The sequence below is a fragment of the Oryctolagus cuniculus genome, chromosome 6 (genome assembly GCF_964237555.1).
Source record: "Oryctolagus cuniculus chromosome 6, mOryCun1.1, whole genome shotgun sequence".
Taxonomy (NCBI): Eukaryota; Metazoa; Chordata; class Mammalia; order Lagomorpha; family Leporidae; genus Oryctolagus; species Oryctolagus cuniculus.
Window position 1 is genome coordinate 90,045,970 of NC_091437.1, and position 19,139 is coordinate 90,065,108.

General features: G+C 46.1%; 1 long non-coding RNA gene and 1 other non-coding gene across 2 annotated transcripts; both read left to right on the top strand.

Moving 5' to 3' along the window:
• The first annotated feature begins 9,682 nt into the window (after nt 1–9,682).
• On the top strand, nt 9,683–18,752 carry LOC103348035 (uncharacterized). The gene is made up of 6 exons (XR_011389401.1): nt 9,683–9,967; nt 11,252–11,342; nt 11,627–11,720; nt 12,283–12,325; nt 15,595–15,759; nt 17,509–18,752. It is a non-coding gene; the product is annotated as an uncharacterized lncRNA (long non-coding RNA).
• On the top strand, nt 16,710–16,768 carry MIR124-2 (microRNA mir-124-2). The gene has a single exon (NR_162513.1). It is a non-coding gene; the product is annotated as a microRNA mir-124-2 (primary transcript).
• Nucleotides 18,753–19,139: the final 387 nt, after the last annotated feature.

Sequence of the window (19,139 nt, forward strand, 5' to 3'; positions counted from 1 at the left end):
AGGGAGGAGGGTTTAGAGAAAGATGAGTCTCAGAAGATGCATGGTGATTAAATACTTACTTCTGTCATGAGTGATTATGAGGAAAATAAATCATTTCTAGAAGAAGAAGAATACAGATTCTGGAAACAAAATTAGTTGAATTCTAGTCTGGATTTCAAAATTTGTTATCTGTGCGGCCCTGGCCAGATTAAACAACCATCCCCCAGAGTTTTCATCTTTAAAATGCTGAAAAATTAAAACCTGAACAGTTCTGATACAAACATATGAAATGTCTGTTAAAGAGTCATTTGACAAATAGTACACTCAACAAAATAGTCATCCTTTTTTCTTTCTACTTTCCCTCTGTCTCTTAAAGATCAGGGGACACACTAGACAATGTTCCTTATAACCCAGCAATTCTATCATGTCTCAAGCAACTCAGATACTTTAGCTCCTCTTAATCCCTCATTCTATCTCAGGAAGCACATCAAATTAGAGACCTTGTAAAATTACTGTATGATTATTCAGTCTAGCTTGCTTGTTTTCATTTCCTAAAATGTCATTGATATCAGTTTTGAGACTTGTGACTGTGTTCTAGCTTTAAACAGAGGCCATTCACTTATCTGAACTATTATCCCTACCATCATTGCATCATCTGGTTCTCATGCCACTCCCCCATCATTTTCTGTTTCCTTACATACACATACAAGAATAGGATGGATCAAAAAAAAATGATCTAGACAAAACAACCCTATTCCATACTGTAACAGATCCAGAACTCATAAATCTTGGAGGGTTCTTCCTGAAGTTCTAGGATTGTGCTTAGTCACCCCCAGAGACATGATTCAGGTCAGTAAACCTTAGGTTACCCTTGGTAATTCACACTTGGAATTGGCTTCTCTGTGCCTCTGGACTGACCTCCAAACTCTAAAAAGTAAGGCATGTGCTCAGCAATACATTAGTATAAGATATTTAGCTTCTTTGAAGAGAAGAACATTCAAAAGAAAAAGCAGAACAAAATTGAGCCAGACACTTCATTGAAATGCTCACTTGACTAACTTTAAAACATAACTAGCAAACCAGGCCAACCAATGGCAGAGTACACATCTGCCCATGCAGTGCCACTGCAGTCTGAGGGAGGAAAGAGAAGGCAGAGGAAGAGGAGGGAAAGGATGACGAGAAGGCAGAGGAGAAAAAGATAAGGAGGTAAGTGAGGAGAAAAAGCTTGATCTCAAACCTCCTTTTCTTTACAGCTGTAAGAATCATTAGGATTGAGGCTAGCAAACCCAGAGCCTCACTAAAGCATGAAATTGGTATTACCCTGCCACTTTGGAAAGAGAGCGGTTCTGCTCCTGAGGGCAAGAGCCTTTGCAAAGGCCAGGGAACCTATCCTCTGAGGCTTAGCAGCCTTTCTGCTCAAGCCCCACAGCCTCATCTCTATAGCTCCCAGGTGGCCCCCAGAAAAACCTGTCCCAGCTAGGCTCTGTGGTGATATATATGTACAAGCAACCTTTTTTATCTCTAGGTCTCAGAGGATCATTTAACCTCCAGGGGATTAAAAACAGGTGGGGATGGAGTAGGGTCTCAACTGGCTGCTTTTACAAAAGTTGACTTTCATGAGAATCTGGAATATCTAGAAAAACTCTTGGAATATTCATAAACTTCAGTTGACTGTAGTCTTCTGAAAACTGGAGTTTGGGTAAAGCTAGTTACAATACAATACAATACAATACAATACAATACAATACAATGTAAATGTGTACTTTCATGACTAAATACTTTCTTTCTCTGTAGCTATGATCTCTTCCCCCTAATGCTTTTTTTTCCCTCCTCAAAATACGTTCAAGTGAATGTTCTTAATTTTAGGGCTTTAATTTTAAATACATTCTCCATGCATCTGCAGTTGACATGTAACTACTGGGGAATAAAATATTGTGCACCCCATAAAAAATAACATTGTATTGTTGTAGACTACCTAGAATACAAAAGTGCCAGATCTGAGTCATTCCCTTGCCTCTTGATACCTTTGCCATGGAGTACAGAACAAATGATTTTTACCAGAGCTTAATTTTCATGAGATTTCTTAACCATTTTGAGTGAAGAGGCAGGAGAATGAGAGAAAAAGAAAATGTTGAAAAATGGATCCTTTCCTGGCACAAGGAGACTGGTTCAATATCATTAGCATTAACACTCAAACCCTACCAGATTCATAGACTCTCTTGCCCAATGCTGCTCCTCTCCAACATCCCTGCTCCCATACATATTCTCCCAAAAGCAATAAACCAAATAAGGGACACTGGAAGTGTTCAAGGACACTGAGCTATATTTGAAGCCATAAAAAACAAAAATACCTTTAGCTCTTTGTCATCACGTCAACATGGTTAGTTTCTTATGGTATCTCCAAAGAGCTTCCTTAATGGAAACAGAAGCTTGTATCAATCTTATACCTTCAATCACTAATTACAAGTTCTTTTAAAAAAAAAAGTCTAAATACAGAAGTATTTCTCTGTAGACAACAACTTAGTTTTATTTATTTAAAAAAAACTGCTACAATGTATGGGAGTATTGACTGCTTCTTTTTATACTTATAGTAAGCATTCAAAAACTGTTAGAATTTAAGTAACTTAAACACACACACATTTTTAGAATATTTTGTGAAATTCTCTTGAATATTTTGCTTTATCACAAATGGTTATATAAGCAGAGAGATTTCTTGGTGAAAAATTGATATCTATACCAAAATGAATTTTACAGCATATTTACCAAAAGGCGATTGGTTGAAGAAAATATCAAACCAAGAAGAACTGTGGAAGTAATCTGGGGGGAAAAGTTTCATTTAGAAGCTTGATTTTTCTTTGTTTCCAAAAAACTGACATGTCATATCACTGTATATACAGAGATACACCAAGGGAGTTTGAATGCAATGCATGTAAACCTAATAAAAAATTTTCATTAAAAATTGCTTTTGGTGTTCTCATGAAGTATTTAAATCAAAGAATCAAATAAACACATATCATGTGAGGTTCTGGTTTCCTAAATATAACTTTGAATCTCTAGTGAGCTGGAAGTTTATAAATAAGTAAGTACCAGGTTGAGTCACTCCACAGAAGTCTTAGATCTATACAACTCACCAGAATTCTCTGGCAACAGGGCAAATCATAGGGGGCAAGTCAAAATCCTATCAGTTCCTTTTTACCTTCTCTATCATGAAAAACAGCATCGATTTATTTTTAGATAAAAGAGAAAGTCTGTATTAAGGCAACATTCAGCAGACTTTACATATCCACTTCATGATAACCTATTGATACTATATTTTGTCAGATCATGTTGACATAAATTTGAACTGAACATGATAAATTCTGTCAAGATGGGGAAAAGGTCTGAATTATATGCATCTGCTGGGAAGAAAAACAAATGCAAAAATTGAAATATGCTTCAAAATAAATTCACCAGATTGTATATACTTTTCATTTTATAGGCATATGCTTTGTCATGTAATCTCCACTAGGATAAAGATGCGCAAGTTCTATCAGGATTTCTGCTTCATTTTGTAGTTGAGATTTATTTAAATGTGCCATGTTTTTTAAAAAAGAGAAAACTGTCCAGGTGGCTTTTTAAGGCATATATATGTGTGCCTTAGATAGTGACTTAGATACCTGTGAAGCAATTTTTATGATGTACTAAACTGTCATGTAGTTTTTAGGAGTTTGTTCTAGATATAAGCAATTTCTTATTTTAAAAATATAATAGTACACATGTATTATCCCAGAATAAAGGTACTTGGTAATAATAATGATCTCATAAAGATACACCCAATTTAATAAATATTGCTTCCATCATAGGTAATTTCAACAAATATTACTTTAAATGTTTGCTAATAAAACGCTTATGCATCATTGTTTTTCTTTGACAAATGTGGAAACTATTTTAATTTCTATACAAACTCACTGATATGTTCGATGAATGTCATTACAATGCTATGTACTTGGTTTAGAAGAAAAAAAGGAAGGAAGGAAGGAGGGAAGGAGGGAAAGAAGGAAGGAAGGAAGGAAAGAAGGAAGGAAGGAAGGAGGGAAGTAGGGAGGGAGGGAGAGGGAGAAAGGAAGGGAGAGGGAGATAGAAAGGAAGGGAGGGAAGGAAGGAAGAAGGTAAGAAGGAAGGAAGGAGGGCAGAAAAGAAAAGTAAAGTATTTGGAATTCATGAATACATGTTAAAATTGTGTTGTGTGATGATACATATGAGTATACGCATTGAGTGCAGTACACATTGCAAGTAAAGCATTTCCCTACTATTCACTTATTGAATAGAAGTCACTCAAAAGACAATTTATGAAATATTAATCCTATTTAATATATACCTTGGATTTACAAGTAAAAATACATAAACAAATGGAATAGTGTCTCCTTTAAGACAAATAGGAAGTCAACAAAAATACTAAAGAGGGGAAACATAACATAAAATTGTCATGTCTCACAAGTGAATTTGTTCAGTGAATATATTCTGTGTATCATGACCTTAAATACTTTCCTTAAACAGAGAAGCTTCCTACAGCATAGACACTTTTTAAAATAACAGTCTTTAGAAAACATTGCACTTTAGGTGACACTGCTATGTGTTGAACAGTTACCTATTGGTTTTCTGAATAATCTCATTTGAGAAACAATTTGTGAAAGAATTATTCATTGCTCTTATGAATGAGTTTTAAAAATAATTCACCACATTTGGCCAAATTATTTTCAAAGTTTCCACAGAAAGATAAGACGAACACTAAACTTTTCCCTGCCTACATGTGAGAGCTTGTCAGGATTCAACTTCAAGGCCTTTAATCCCAGGCCTTAAATAATTCAGATAACAGTTGATTACTCCATTGCAAGAACTGTTGAGCTCTGCAAAATCTGAGCAACAAAATATTTTCTACATTTAAAAAATAAAAAGCCAATCTCAAAACACACTTCTTGAGACCAAACCATGCAACACATTTTTTTTTTTTTGCATTTACTTCAACTCTAGTAAATACCATTACTACCAAGTAATTCTGCATTCTTGCTTTCATTACCAAGCCATCTAGTTCTACAGCTTAATTTGTTCAACTCACAATCTCCCACCCATACATTTTCTGGGTATAAAAGCTTCTTTGAATCATAACAAGTGAAATGGTTAGTTACATTACTCAGAAATCTAAAAGTGCACACTAACGAAATTTTTAACTTAAAAGAATACTGCTTTGACATTCACTTCTGTTTCTTTAGGAAAATAATTGTTTTACATCTTTGACAACCAAGATTCAATATCTTCTGCCTCTGATCACTTGTACACACTAGCCATTACAAAAGAGATTTGCTCACATGGCTAAATTACAACCTGGGTAAAGTGAAACAGGAAAAAAAGAAAGAAAAATTGGCTTCCAACCCCAAATCAAAAAGTGACAAAATTTTGCCATCAAAAACAAGTCTAGCTGAGTTTATAAATGGATTAAATTTGTGCATAAAGCTGACATATGTAACACTTCACTTTGATGTATATGAATGTCCATATATGTCTGAGCATGTGTTCATAATTATCCTGTAACCAGATAAATGAAAGATACACAATTAGGCTACAGGCATCAAATAAGCTCTTGTAAAAATTATCAAAGTTGAGCAAAGAGTCCACTGACTTTAGTGATATGAAGCATTCTGAACCATTTTCTCCTTGAAAATTCTGATTCACGATTTGTCCCTTCAGTCCTTGACCAGAGGAATAATCAGCTCCTCTTCACTTTAACAAGCAAGTTTACTCTCTCAATATATCCAACCTGAAACAGCACCAAGGAAAAAAAAAACTACAGATTGCATCCAGTATCACCAATAAGTAGCACATTTGACTACTGCTCATACCATTTGGAAACCAGTCCTCACATGACGACTGGCCTGACACCTCATCCATCAGCAGGGTGCCCAGGGCAGAGCTGGGCAGTCTTCCTCGCGCCATCTCCAGAGTGGAGGCCCAGCTTGGAGACAGGTTCTCTTCCAATAACAATTAGATCTTTAAGATCAGGCCTTAGCAATCTGACCTAAAGCCATCCTTCCTCGCAACAAAGTCTCCAGCATCTTCAGAGGAAGGAAGGGCAGTAAGGCAAATGAGGAGAAACCCAGGTCTCCTCTCCGTGGCTGATTACAAACTTTCTTGTATCAAATAAACTTTGGCCACAGGAGGAAAAGTACCCTGCGGTTGCTCGGGCTTTAGAAAGATCTGCCCAGGGCTTCTCAATCTTTTCGCCTCTCTCTTTCTTCTCTCTCTCTCTCTCTCTCTCTCTCTCTCTCTCTCCTTCCCTCTCTCCTCTTCTCTTGTTTCAAAAGACGCCTCTGGTCAGCGCTGATTAATAAGTGTTTTTTGTTGTGAAGTGTTGAATAATAGAGGATGGCCGGTGACCCAGTAAAGACTAAACCTTGCGCTGGTTTATTGTGGCAAGCTGAGAAAGGGGCTTTAGGCCCGGGACCCCAAGCACTGACCCGCACACATCCCGCGGATCGCCTATTCATTCTCACGGCCCTGCAGTCGCCCCGGCTCCCATTGTTTGCCAAGCAACAATGGAGATTTCGCAGGGAAAGGAAAGCTCTTTTCAGAGTCCTCTCTGATGTTTTGCATTTAGGAAAACACCGACCTCCACTTTTTTTCCCCCATTTTTCCTCCTCCCGGCAGTTAAAGCGGTTCGTTTTCGGGGAAAACTTGTGTGAGTTTGGCTCTTGTTCGCCGAACATCAGTGCTAGGAGGAGGCGACGCGAGTGGAGAAAGAGCCCCAGAGATTTTCTTTTCGCTCTCCCTCTCTCTCTCTTTTTGAAATGCATTTAGAGGACGGAAGTTGCCTCTAGGGAGAAAAGGGGGAAGGGGGGAGGGGAGAAGAAAAAGGAAAGAAAGCGCTTCCTCGCTGCGGTGGCCTGGTGGCGGGGGCTTCGCGGCCGAGAGGCTAGTGGCCCGGCCCGCGGCTCCTAGCGGGCGGACGGCCGGAAAGTGGTGGGTCTGGGCTTGGCTGCGGGCGAGCCAAGCGCGCCATCGCTGCCAGTTTCCCCCCTTCGCCTTCCTTCCTCGTGCTGATCTTTGCTTCACTGCACCCAGAGCCCAAGGCCGCCCCGCGGGCCCCCGCGCTCTCTGGGGAGGACACAGCCGGGCGGGATCGGGCGCATGGGGGTCACAGCGGGTGTATGTGGGGTGGGGGGTATGCCATGCAGGGTTGAGCCGGGTTTCTGTTTCCGAAACTTCTGCTTTGCTTTTCTGCACCTGCTCCGGAATGGACTCTCGGATTTGTATCTACCCGGGGAGCCGGCATGGGGCTTGGGGGTGTGATAGGGACGAAGTGCCGGGGCGAGGTGACGTGGAAACCCTGCCGGGCCTGCACTGGCTTGGGACACTCCAACAGCCTGGCCTCGGCGGCCCTGGGGTGGGCAATTGGCAGGCACCTCGCCTCGTGGCCAGCCCAGCTGACCCGCCGCCTCCAAGGACATTTGGAGGGTCTCGACTTCCCTGCGAACGCGCGCCAGCAGCCCCATGCGTGAAGCGTGGGTCGCCAGGTCAGCGGGACTCGCGTGCAGGGCAGAGGAGCGTGGGGCGCTGGCGGCGCCTTTTTGCCAAAGAAGTGGAAACTCGGCTGGGGTTTGTTGTGCCCAGGGTGGGCGGAAGGATGCGGACTGGATTGTCGGGGCCCTCTTATGGGGGCTAGCTAGAGACCCCACGTGAGGCTGCCTTCTCAGGGCAGGTCTCTTCCACGCCCTTACGGCCTTCGCAACCGTTGCACTCAAGGTGTTGCAGCCCTGAGCGCTTCCACCTCCCACCGGCTCGTGCTTAGGCACTGCGAGAGCCTGAGTTCCTGGCGCCAGGCTCGGGCGTGGGCGCGCCAGAGGCCAGGAGGCCTTGAGGGCGGCGGGAAGCACGCACTGCGCCTTCCTGGTGGGTCCGGGCCCGCCGCTGGTACTCCCCAATAGAGCGTTCGCGGCGCTCGGCTCAGGGAGAGGAAGAGGAGGAGGAAGGGCTGAGGGAGTAGGAGGAGGTGGCGGCAGCGGCGGGGCGGCGAGCTGAGGGCAGCGCAGGGGGAGGAGGGCTCATTGTCCGGTCCCTTCAGTCCAATTGATATGCTAATCCCTTTTCTGATGCCATAACAAAGAACACCTTTGCACTTTTAAAAGACTTTTGTGCCCTGGCTACAGAAGTTTATTATCCACTAATTAGCAACAACTTCTGGCAATGAGTTGGGTTACATTTTCATAAGCTCCAAGGCTGGGCGACGAGGTGCGCCCGAAAAGAGCAGGTTCGCACACTAGGCAAACCCTAAACTAGGGCTGGAGAGGATTCATCCGAGCAAGTTCCTGGGTGCGAGGACAGGAGGCGGGAATGGAGAGCGAAGATGTCCAAGAGAAAAGTTCTTTGGACGAGAGACAGCCATCTGGGCCCAGAATAGTCGGTGACTTTCTTGGATGCAACTCTGTGGTCCCCAACCGGAGAACTGCTCGGAGGAGGCATCTACCGGCTGCCTCGCGTTCTGTTTGGGGTGGGGAAAAGGTCAAAGTTTGGGGCGGATGTTCGAGCTCTCGCCCAGAATCTGGCGATTTCCTTTGCGGCCTGGTCTCTGAATAAGCCAAGAGCGAGGGAGCGGCGGATTCGTCAGGAGCGCGCCCGCCGCTTGGGTTCTGTCTCAAGGCCTCGCACTTATAGGGCTGAAATTTCAAGGCCTGAGAAGATGAAGCAAAGCTGGCAGTGCCAGAGCCTGGGGGAGGTGGGAGGAGATGCTGGGTAAAGTGCCCACCTCGGTGGGCCTCTAGCTGTCACCCCACGGCGCAGACTCTGCGGCTAAGCGGAGCAGAGAGCCACAGCTTCCCGGTGGCGGGATGCGGTGCGCACCGCGTAACCCTGGAAAGCCGTTGGCGATCTTTACCAGTACCACATCCCAGGGCAATAAATTGGAAACGGATAGAATCAGCATGATCGGTGAAAGATAAGGGGAAGGAGGAGGATGCTCCTTCCTAAAAACCGTTATCTCTGGCGGCTAATACCCACGCAGCGAGTGAGGCCTTGGGTCTGGGCCGAACCGCCGAGGTGATGTTTTGTCTTAGGTAATTCGAACCAACGTACTCAGTACCGTGGGGGCACACACACTAGTATATTCTTTATTTTTTAAATTCATCTTTCATGTTTGCTTTCCTGCTTTTCGCAAACGGCCCTGTTGGAAGCGTTGTTGGATATTTGCCGCTGATGTCTGGTCGGTGCTGGAGGCCTGTGCGTCCTCCTAAGGCGTCAAAGACCTCCGCGGAGTCCTATTTAACAAATGTTTAAGGCGCAATATGGCCTTACTGGAAAAAAAAAAAAAAAAAAAACCTCAGGGTGATTTAGGGTCTATGCGTGAATTTTCAGAGGCGGGATTCCATTCCGCGGTTATCTGCAGTCCTAACAGCTCAGGTCTCCTGCAACAGTGTTTCCGAACAAGCGCTGTTGCAGCTAGAAATGTGGGAGGGAGCAGACGGACGACTCCACGGAATACCGCTGAAGAAACTACAAAGATAACCGAGATGATAATGGTAATGGATCCCAGGAACTCCCAGACTGGAATCTCGGTAACGAGAAAATATCCCCCAGTCTCTCCCTAGCAGCGGCCTCAGGCGAGGTGAGGGAGGAAGTGGGTGGTGGGTATGGGAAAAAGAATGTCTCTCTCCTGTTGTCACCCTGGGCCGCCTTCATGGAGGGGGAACCTTGGCCCGGCCTGGGATTCTTTCTGAAAGAGAAACTGCGGGAAGGCAGGGTCGCCCTTTGTGCCCTGGCCCCTATAGAGGAGGGGGAGCTGCAAAGACGACCACCGCTCTCCACCCCCCGCCCCAGACTACTCGGCAGTGTCCGGGAGGTGAGGACCCCTCAGAGACTGCGAGCTAAAAAGGCGCCGGTCCTGGAGTCCCATAAGGCCCATTTGGCCGCAGGAAGAAACCCTAGCGAAACCGAGCGACCTCAGAATTCGCCAAGGGAGGGGGTGGGGGGGGGCGCGAGGGGGCCTGAAAACCACACATTCTCTCTCCTGGCCTGGGAGCTCCCCTCCACACCCTGCCATGTGAACGGCTGAGCACAGTGGATTCTGCTTACATGTGTGTTTCAGGTTCAGGACGTATGTATGTATGTATGTATTTAATCCTTCAGATCTTCCCTTACCATAGAAAAAACTTAATTCTCTTCCAAGGCGAAGGGTTGATTAAAAGGCTCCATTTTAAAGCAATGGAGGAATCATATGACCGTGACCTTGACGTGTGAAAGAGGTAGGGGGAGGGGTGGATAGATGTGAACCCAAATCCTAGGCCTCTCCATTTCTGGGACGTTCTATACCCTCGCTAAGGACACCACCAACAAGAGGGGTTTATTTTAAAAGGTTACCATTAGCAGTTTATTCGCTAAAGTTGAGGATTTGGTATTTTTATATTACGTGAAATACATGATTTAATTATACTCCAAAAACAAATTAAGGGCAGGCCTTCTACACAAATTGGAGGCAGCTAAATGCTCTTTTGTGCCTACAGCCCTCGGGTTGTTAAAGAGGCTGCTGATGCATGAGCAGTAAGTGACTGATTTAACTCATTGGGATGCAGGAAGCGACCTGCCCTCTTTTGAAAAAAAAAAAAGCGAGAGAGAGAGAGAGAGAGAGAGAGAGAGAGAGAGAGAGAGACTTCGAGCTACGGAAGAGAAGGAGGGGAGAGGAGGGAGAAGGAGAGAGAGGGGGAGAAAGAGAGTGAGAGAAGGGAGAGAGCACGCACAGAGGGAGGGAAGCAGGGAGGGAGACGAAACCCTCGCTTTACTGCATTGAAAGCTTCTGAATTTCAAGCAGAAAGTAGAAGGAGCCCCACACGGCAATGAGCGTCTTTCCTTGGGCTGCGTGTGCAGAGCGTAGACAATGAAAATCTCCATCCCCTCCCCCATGCCCGCTAGGCTACAAGACTTTTGTTTTCGTCCCTTCTCAACGGCAATCAAATATATAGAGACGCATAGATATATTAAAAAAAAAAATACAGGCAGAGCAAGCGAACGGGCTGAGACGCGGATTACCCAAAGGCGCGCGGGCTGTAAGTACTGTCTCCCCCTGCGTTAGCTGGGCGCGCTGGGAGGGTTCGCTTTGTGCGTCGGGTCGCCACTTCTATGCGGCGTTCTTATTCGCAGGGGCTTTCTGGAAGCTGGCACTTTTCGCACGTGAGCGGGAGAAGGGTTTCGCCCGTTGTGGGAGTGCAGAAAAGGGTGGTGGATGCTTAGCCTGCGGTGACTTGAGAGGCAGGCGGGGGTCGGAGGGAAGCGCCGAGCCCAGCCCGGGGTTTTCTGCGTCGCGAGCATCCTTGAGAGGCGCTCATTCAGCTCCCGGCTGCAAGGTTGGTTCCTGGCACTGGATGGAAATCAGGTCATCTAGATCTCTAAGCTCTGGGGCTACCAGCCGCGCTTGGGAGATCGGATGGTGTGGATGGAGGGATCTTAGGGGTAGGGAGAGGATCTGAGGCCCCCACAACCGCACCGTGCCCCCATCCCCCCAGCGCGCCGGACTAAAAGGGGGCCCAGGACAGCTAGGGTCGGTCACTCGGTTTTCGGACTTAGTGCGGCCCGGGTTAGCTCGCTCGCTAGCATCGCCCCTTCGGTGCGTCTTTTATCTTCATCTCAGATAAAGAATCTTCGAGCGACAAGGCGCGGAGTGAGGGTGGGAAACAGTGTGTGTCTCAGAGCGCCCTGGCGGGAGAAATTGCGCCTCTGGGAAGGTAATTTTTTTTTCTTTTTTTTGGCCTCTTGAAAATGTGCAAGAATTCCGCGGGCCCACGCTTTCTTTGTGTGGCGGGCAGCGCCAAGCGCTTTGTGCTTCACAAGGAGAAAATGGCGAGTCCTATTGTGTTTAGGCCATTTTCTTCCGGTACGAGGATTTCCCAAGTTCTAAATACTTCTGCTGAAAGTAGCCCTTTCGTTCTCAGAAAAGTGTGAATCGCTAAGGCTCGGCCCGGTGGCCTGAACTGGGTACTGACCTCTCTTTAAAAATAAGAGCCTGCTTTCTTGCCATTGGGGGACATGTATCAAAACAAAATATGATCGGTTTGTGCAGGTGGTGCCTTGTAAATATATGCAGCAACTCTCAGAGTTTTGGAAAATAAGTGGCTGTTCATATGTGCTTGTATACAGGCGTTTAAATGACATACTGTCCCTGGTAGTCGGTATAATCTGAAAAAGAGAATAAAAGATGAAAGCTAATTAGATGTTTGCAGGGAGGAGAGAGGGTTTTTCTTTTGTTTTGATTTAGTTTAGTTGTTGTTTTTTCCTTTTTCCTTTCAGCCCCTTGAGGAAACCCTGGAGAGGTTACCTATTACTCTGCCAGGTCAGTCTTTTGTCTTGTAAACCCCAGATGAAACCTCATTTTGGACACAGGAATTATTAAGTACTTAGCCACTACAGCATATGCCTTCTTTGCCTTGCTAGAAAAATATAGGGTGTTAGAGCAGAGATTCAATGGTAGTGCTTTGTGCCTGTGTGTGAAAGATTTATCTATGTACCTATTAATAATCTATCATCTATCTATACATGGACAGAAGATAATGATTGAGAAGGTTGTTGTTTGGTTCATGTCATTTTTGTACATTTTTTTACGCTTGCTTAAACCATATGTAAAAATGGGCAAGCATGTCTACACAAAGATATCTGTTGTACTTTTTTTGGAAGAAGAAAAAAGAATAGCAGATTGAAAAATAATATTTCTTATATACCACAATTCTTTGAAGCTTTAAATGAGGTGTTGATTTGTCTGCTTGAAAAATAATGAAATGCAAACTTTCCCCCATCTGCTTCCTGTATTCTCACAGTTTAGTAGCAAATATAGAAAAAAAAAATGTGAAAACAACTGGGATGGAGGACAGAACTGAAAGCCTATAGACTTTTCTCCCTTTGACATCATCTTAAAATGTGGGGGAGTCAAATTTGTGCAGAGGCATTGTGACTTTCATATTTCAAAATGCACCACTACCGTCTCCTGTCATGTGGATCAAGACCATGGACAGCGAACTAATATTAAATCACTGAGCAAAAGGGATTCTAGTAGAATGGTATGAGAGCACAATGGGGGTTTACATACAAAAAATGTTGGAAACAAAAAAGTCTTTATGATATATAAAAGGAATTAGACTCCTTTAAAACATAGCATTTTAAACTATTCTTCCAAGTTTTAAAGAAACACCCTGTCTCACATAGTACATATTCTTTATACAATTAAAATAAGATGAATCTACTTTGTTACTGATAAATAACAAATTTAAATCCATCTACTTTATATATGAGTTTTCATAAAGAGCTGAAACAGTGGAGATAGAGAAATTTACTATTTTAGGCTGACATTCGCTGAATGACACTAGAACAAATTAAATTGATTTTTATCAGAGACTGATTTTCTAAATGCATAGAATTGGAAAAATTAAATGCCACTTTGATAGACAGAAATAATATGAATGGAGATATAATCCAACTCCTTCTTTTACTCCTGGTTAGGCACTGTAATCTATAACTGCCAGTGTAATGCTATGAGCAAACATACGTTGCTGTTGTTTTTCCAAAGAAAGTCACAGATCTTGCATATACATTGATTCAATTTCAGACAATTGGTTCAGTTTGGGTCTGTGTCAAGTTATCACTTTCGTTTGTTTTGTACATGGTTTGAGTTTCCTTTATATCTTTACAGAATTAGAATTCATTTAAAAGCATTTCATTTGTGGATTATGTAACCTTAGGAATTGCTCGTTGAAATTTCCAGTTATGTGTATGATTTGGTTTATTTCATAACTTGACTTTCAGTGTGACCTACAAAGGCCTGGAAAGTCATATAAAGTAAAAATTATACTCAGGTTAAATAAATTGAAATAGCCTACATTTAAATGTAAATGACATCAATTGACTAGAATATTAGCGTTTATGAAGAAACTAATTCTTGATCTTTATCCATCAGATTTAGCTTTAGGATGCATTGCAGTTATTGCGACGTGTGGATTCCTTAAGTTAAACTAAATATATTAGATATGTTTTTGACACACATAAAACTTTTGTTGTTTAAGTCCTCAAAGTACTTGAGGAGAACATGCAATGACATTTTACCGTGTCCTGATCTGGACCTTGGTGAGGTCTCCGTGGTTCAGCGAGGGCTGAGAAGCAGGGTTAGGTTGGGAGAGAGTCATTGTTATACGTCCGGGATGGCATCGACGATAAGGTTAAGCATAAACCTAAACCTTGGCCTGGGAAAAGGATGGCGGCGGGATTGAGAAGAGAGGATGCAGATAAGCCTTGCTTCTGCTGCTTGCGCACATAGTTAAGAGGCGGTCTCTCATCTGGCGCGTGGGCTCCGTCCGGCCTAAGGTGCTTATTTTGCTGTTAATTGGCCAACCAAGAGTAAGCGAACAAGAGCCCAGGAGTTTAGGTGCAGGAATCTGGATGCGACGTCGTGAGGGTTGTTGACGCTTGTCTCCATTTTAGGGAGAGGGAGTTTGCTTTGAGCAAGCCTAGGCTTAGATGGGAGGGCGGTGAGGGAAGGTCTGGAGAGGCTGGGGGCACGACGTCTTAAGGGGGATGCTTTTGGGCCACCGTGTTGGAGCCAGCGGGGGTATAGGCTGGGACAGGGCGCTCGCCCTCCGCCTTGACCAGGCGCAGCTCCTGGGGGCTGCGCAGCTTCTGCGGCTCTTTGGTTTCAAGGACACAGCGAGCTGCTCAGGACTTTGGGAGCCAACATCTGTCTGACTGGTGACGTCAGCAGCCCGTGTAATCCTCTTGTGCTGAAGGCAGATGCCTTATTTGTTTGGCTGGAGCGAGCCATTAATCCCTAATTCTGGATCAGCAAGCGAGGGGGAAAGACCGGACTGCTCCGACCCACCCCCTCCCCACCCCCTACCTCCACCCTAAAGCACCTTATACCTCGGATGCCTCTCAGCCTGCTCTTTCCTCTGCAAACGCGCTGGGCAGCGAGTGAAAACGCGCCGGTCCTCTGCAGGTTTGGCCAGGGCTAGCAGGTCTTTCTCCTTCGAATTTCTAGGGCTGTGTGTATATCTGATTCTTTCTCTTATCGATCGTTTCGATTTTCTTACTGGGACTCTCCGATCTTGCAGTTCCCAGGACCCTAAGACAAGAAGGGGTAGGGACTGGGGAGCTGGGTCCGGCGTATCCGGCTGAGGGAGGGGGCGAGGCTGGGAAAGGGGGCGCGGAGTGCGGAAGCGGCAGCTGCAGCGGCAGCGGGTGCGCGGGAGGACCCTCTGCGGCCGCCTTTTCCAGCTTCCAGCTCCTGAAATCACGTCTCTGAACACAGCGGTGTCCGCAGCGCAGTCCGCGGTGTGTGACCCCCCTCCTCGCAGCTTCCGCAGCCGGGACTTGCGCTCTCAGCCAGAGAGTCTCCCCTCAGGGCTGCGGGTCCCCGGCTTCGCGCTCCGCGGGGTCCCCTCCGCTCCAGCGCCTGGCCGAAGCCTGGGGATAGAGGTCGCGACCAGCTGACTGGGGTCCTGTCCTTCCAGCACCTTGTAGCCCTTGCCAGCTCCCTCCCATCTCCGGTCCCTTCTTTCCAGCTCCCTCTTCCTTCCTCCCACCTTCCTCTCTAATTCTGAGCTTGATTCTGTTTTTCAGGGGGTGCGTTCTGGGGGTCTCTGCGCCAAGACCGGCTCTGGCTACTTTCTCCCTTCCTCGGACCCTGGAGCCGGAGCAGGCTTTTCCCTCGGGCCGGCCACGCCGTTGGGGACGCCGAGAAAGGAGCCGCCGCCCCCGCCGCCTCCCGTCCTCCCGCCCGTAGAGGTCAACTCCCCTCACCCCTTCCTCTCCTGCTCGCCCTCCCTCCGCCCGGCTCCTGCCCCGGGAGCTTCCAGACTTCGAACCCTGGCGGCAAGCTGAAGAGTGCGCGACCTCTCTGCTGCCCTGCAGCGAACCCCGAACCGGGCCCACCCCCGAGGTCCGTGCTCCCGGGCAGTGGAGGAAGCCTTAGCGAGCAGCCTTTTCTCTCTGCAGCAAAACCGTAACCAGACCAGATGGGCCGCCCCGCTCTCCCGGGAATAGGCAGGTGCGGTTGAGTTCATTTTCCGCATTACAAAGAAAGATGACCCAGAGCGCCCTTGGCGTGTCATCTTTTCCCCCAAAATCTTCCCATCGAAACGCGGTAACGTTATCAGAAGACTCCGAGACTAGGCATTATCTGCGTGTTTATCTTACCTACACACGCGCATGTGTATTGTCCTTTTTATGTGCTAGGTTTCCTCTCTGACAGCGGGAAATGACTGGCAAGATATCTGCACCAGAACGTGCAATGGAGCGCCCCTTAAAACCTGCCGGCCCGTGCACGTGCCATAGAAAGGATTCAGGGCGAAACAACTCGGTTCATTGCCTTCGGTAAAATAACACGATTACGAAATTAGATATGCACCGGATGGGGTGATTAACTGCGATCCACGGCGTCACCTGACAGCTAGATTTTAGGCGAATGCAAAGGTGTGCTGTGAAATGGCGTGCAGATCTGTGCATATGCATTCGCCGAAACATGCACCTTCTACACTTCCACCCAGCAGACTAATTATCAGTGGCTCTGGCAGATGTGGCAGGAGGCGAGCTGAGACCCGAGCTGGGCGGATGAGTTATGGCTCTAGGGGTAGGGACTCAGAGCAGGGCGAGGGGAAAGAGCAAGGATCTCGAGAAAGTGTGGTCGTCGCGGTGGGTCGGTTGCTTTCCGGATCAAGATCAGAGACTCTGCCCTCCGTGTTCACAGCGGACCTTGATTTAATGTCATACAATTAAGGCACGCGGTGAATGCCAAGAGCGGAGTCTACGGCTGCGCACGAAGGACACCAGAGCGTCTCAGGGTCAGAGAGCGGAATGGGCAGTTGCAGGCGGTTTGTAGAAGGATTCCATCCCTTGCCGCATTTGGAACCTGTTCCAGGACCAACCCAGTTAGAGTCTGTAAGCGCTTTGGAAATCCGCAGGCAAATCCCCACGAGAGATTTTAGGGTAGCTTCATTGACAGCTGTCAGGGAAGCGGTGGTTCCCCTTTCTGTGAATCTTGTAGAGAGAGCAGAAGAGTTTAGAAAGCACTGGCTCTTTCAACAGCAGGTAGTAGTAGTGTGATCTTCCAGGATCCTGGGCCAAGCTGGGGAAGCAAAACAGAAAAGAAAGAGGAGGGTAGCATTAAATGGCGCCCTGGCCACATTGTGCAAGGAAACCTCAAATCCGTGAGGACAGGAAGGACACCCCGACCTCTCCTCTGGGACTTCGCTTTTATTCTGCCCAGTCTCCAGTTGGCCTTGCCCGCTTTAAAACACCAATATGACTTCCTTGTCTTGGCACAAACAAGACGGACAAATCGGTCAAAGGAGTAGAATCAGGGGACAGGACCAGGTCAAAAACTTTACAAGGACTCCGTAAAATGAGTTAATTTGGCAGTCAGTGAGTTGGACTGTGTTCAGGTAGCAGTTCCGCACGACGGCCTTGAAGCCCAGGAAAAGCCCAGGATGAGAAAGTGAGCCTTGATGGATGTCTTTGTTCTGCCTTGGCCTGCAGGGGCTGGGAACAAAGAGAGAAAGCTTAGAAGGATGCACCAAAGTGGCCGCGCCCTCCTCGCCTGGTGCTGTCCGCGGTGCTGATCTGACCCTCGTTCTTCGTAATTAAACCGGAGAAGCAATAGGACCGTCTCACCTCCACACCAAGGAATAACAGGATATTAAGGAATTTGCAGGATAAGCTTAAAAAGGAGAGAAAGACTGCAATCAGTGACACAATTGTTTACCGAAATAGCCCACCACAGTTGACGCCAGGCTTGGCCCGGGCTTTTTCAGTATTCGCGTAGGCGTGCGCCTCTGGGTGCAGTCAGTGTATGTTTACTGGGAAACAGTTTCAGAATATTTAGGTTGAAACCAGAATCTAAGCATGTGGGCAAGACTTGTAAGAAAGAGGTTGGGGATAATGAAGCCCTTATCATTTTTCTTTTGTAAATCATCTGCTTTAAATCATAGAAATGTAAAGTCCTTAGCGAGCTATCTTAGTACAGATGTGGTCACGAAAAGGACTCGCAAGAAACTAAAGTGCGGGCCTCGAAACTCCCCAGGAAGAGATGGGACGGGGACCTACTAGGTGAGCCGGAGCCGGAGCGGGAGTCAGCGCACCTGCTGCCTTCATAAGCGCGTCCAGAGGATGGCCCACCTCTGCAGGCCTGCGCCGCGCATCCCCCAGTCTGGAGGCACTGAGGAGCCAAGAGGCCCAAAACCCACACTGCGGGGGAAAAATAAACAAACAAAAACCAAAAAATCACAACCGCAGCAGCATCCTCTCCCACGCACTGAAGATTCACGTTAGGAACGGAGGGTCGGATGGATCCCTAGTGATAGATTCCATAAGTGCACAAACTTCTTAGTACATTTCATTGTCCTGACCGATATTGACAGCTCAAAATGTAAACAATAAAAATGTAGATATCCTAACCTAATGGCAAGGGAAAGAAAAAAAAAGGGGGGAAATCAATCCATTAGTAACCAGTCCCGACTCTGAAAAAAATTTGACAGACTTTGCTTGCATTTGCTACTCACAAATTTTAAACACGGTGAAAATAGTGACAGATAGAACAACCCAGAATGAACCAGAGGCCGTGGTTGATTTTGTTCCAGATACAGAAATGGACCCTACATTGACAATGACCTGGAAGCGATGTGCTCATTAGGTTTGCTCTTATACACCTGAGTAATGGAAGTGAATCAAATGTCTCAGGAAATAAAGCAGCAGGGCCCACTACCCTCAGTGGGTGATCTTTGTCCTCTGCCTCAGAGAGTTTGTTTGTCCTCTACTTGGTCTTTCATCTCCGCTCATAACTTGCATTTATATTTAACTTTAGGGGTAGCGTGAATACCACCCGAAAAACAAAAGGAAAGTATTGAATGCACTCCCCATGTAAGAATTAAAAGCAGTCACTGGAAACTGAAATTGGTTGAAAGCATCATAGTGATAAAGGCCTTGATTTCCTTCCAGTATTTGTTAAACTGCACTGACCTCCTAAATCCACATCCCCTCCTGAGATTCTCAAAACAACAAGGATCTAGGGCTGCAAGATAGTCCTGCCTGAATTTTGTTATTAATCACATTACATAATCAGAGCATCTAATCCCCCTCATTTTAATCCTACCTGTCCAGGACAGTCCTAA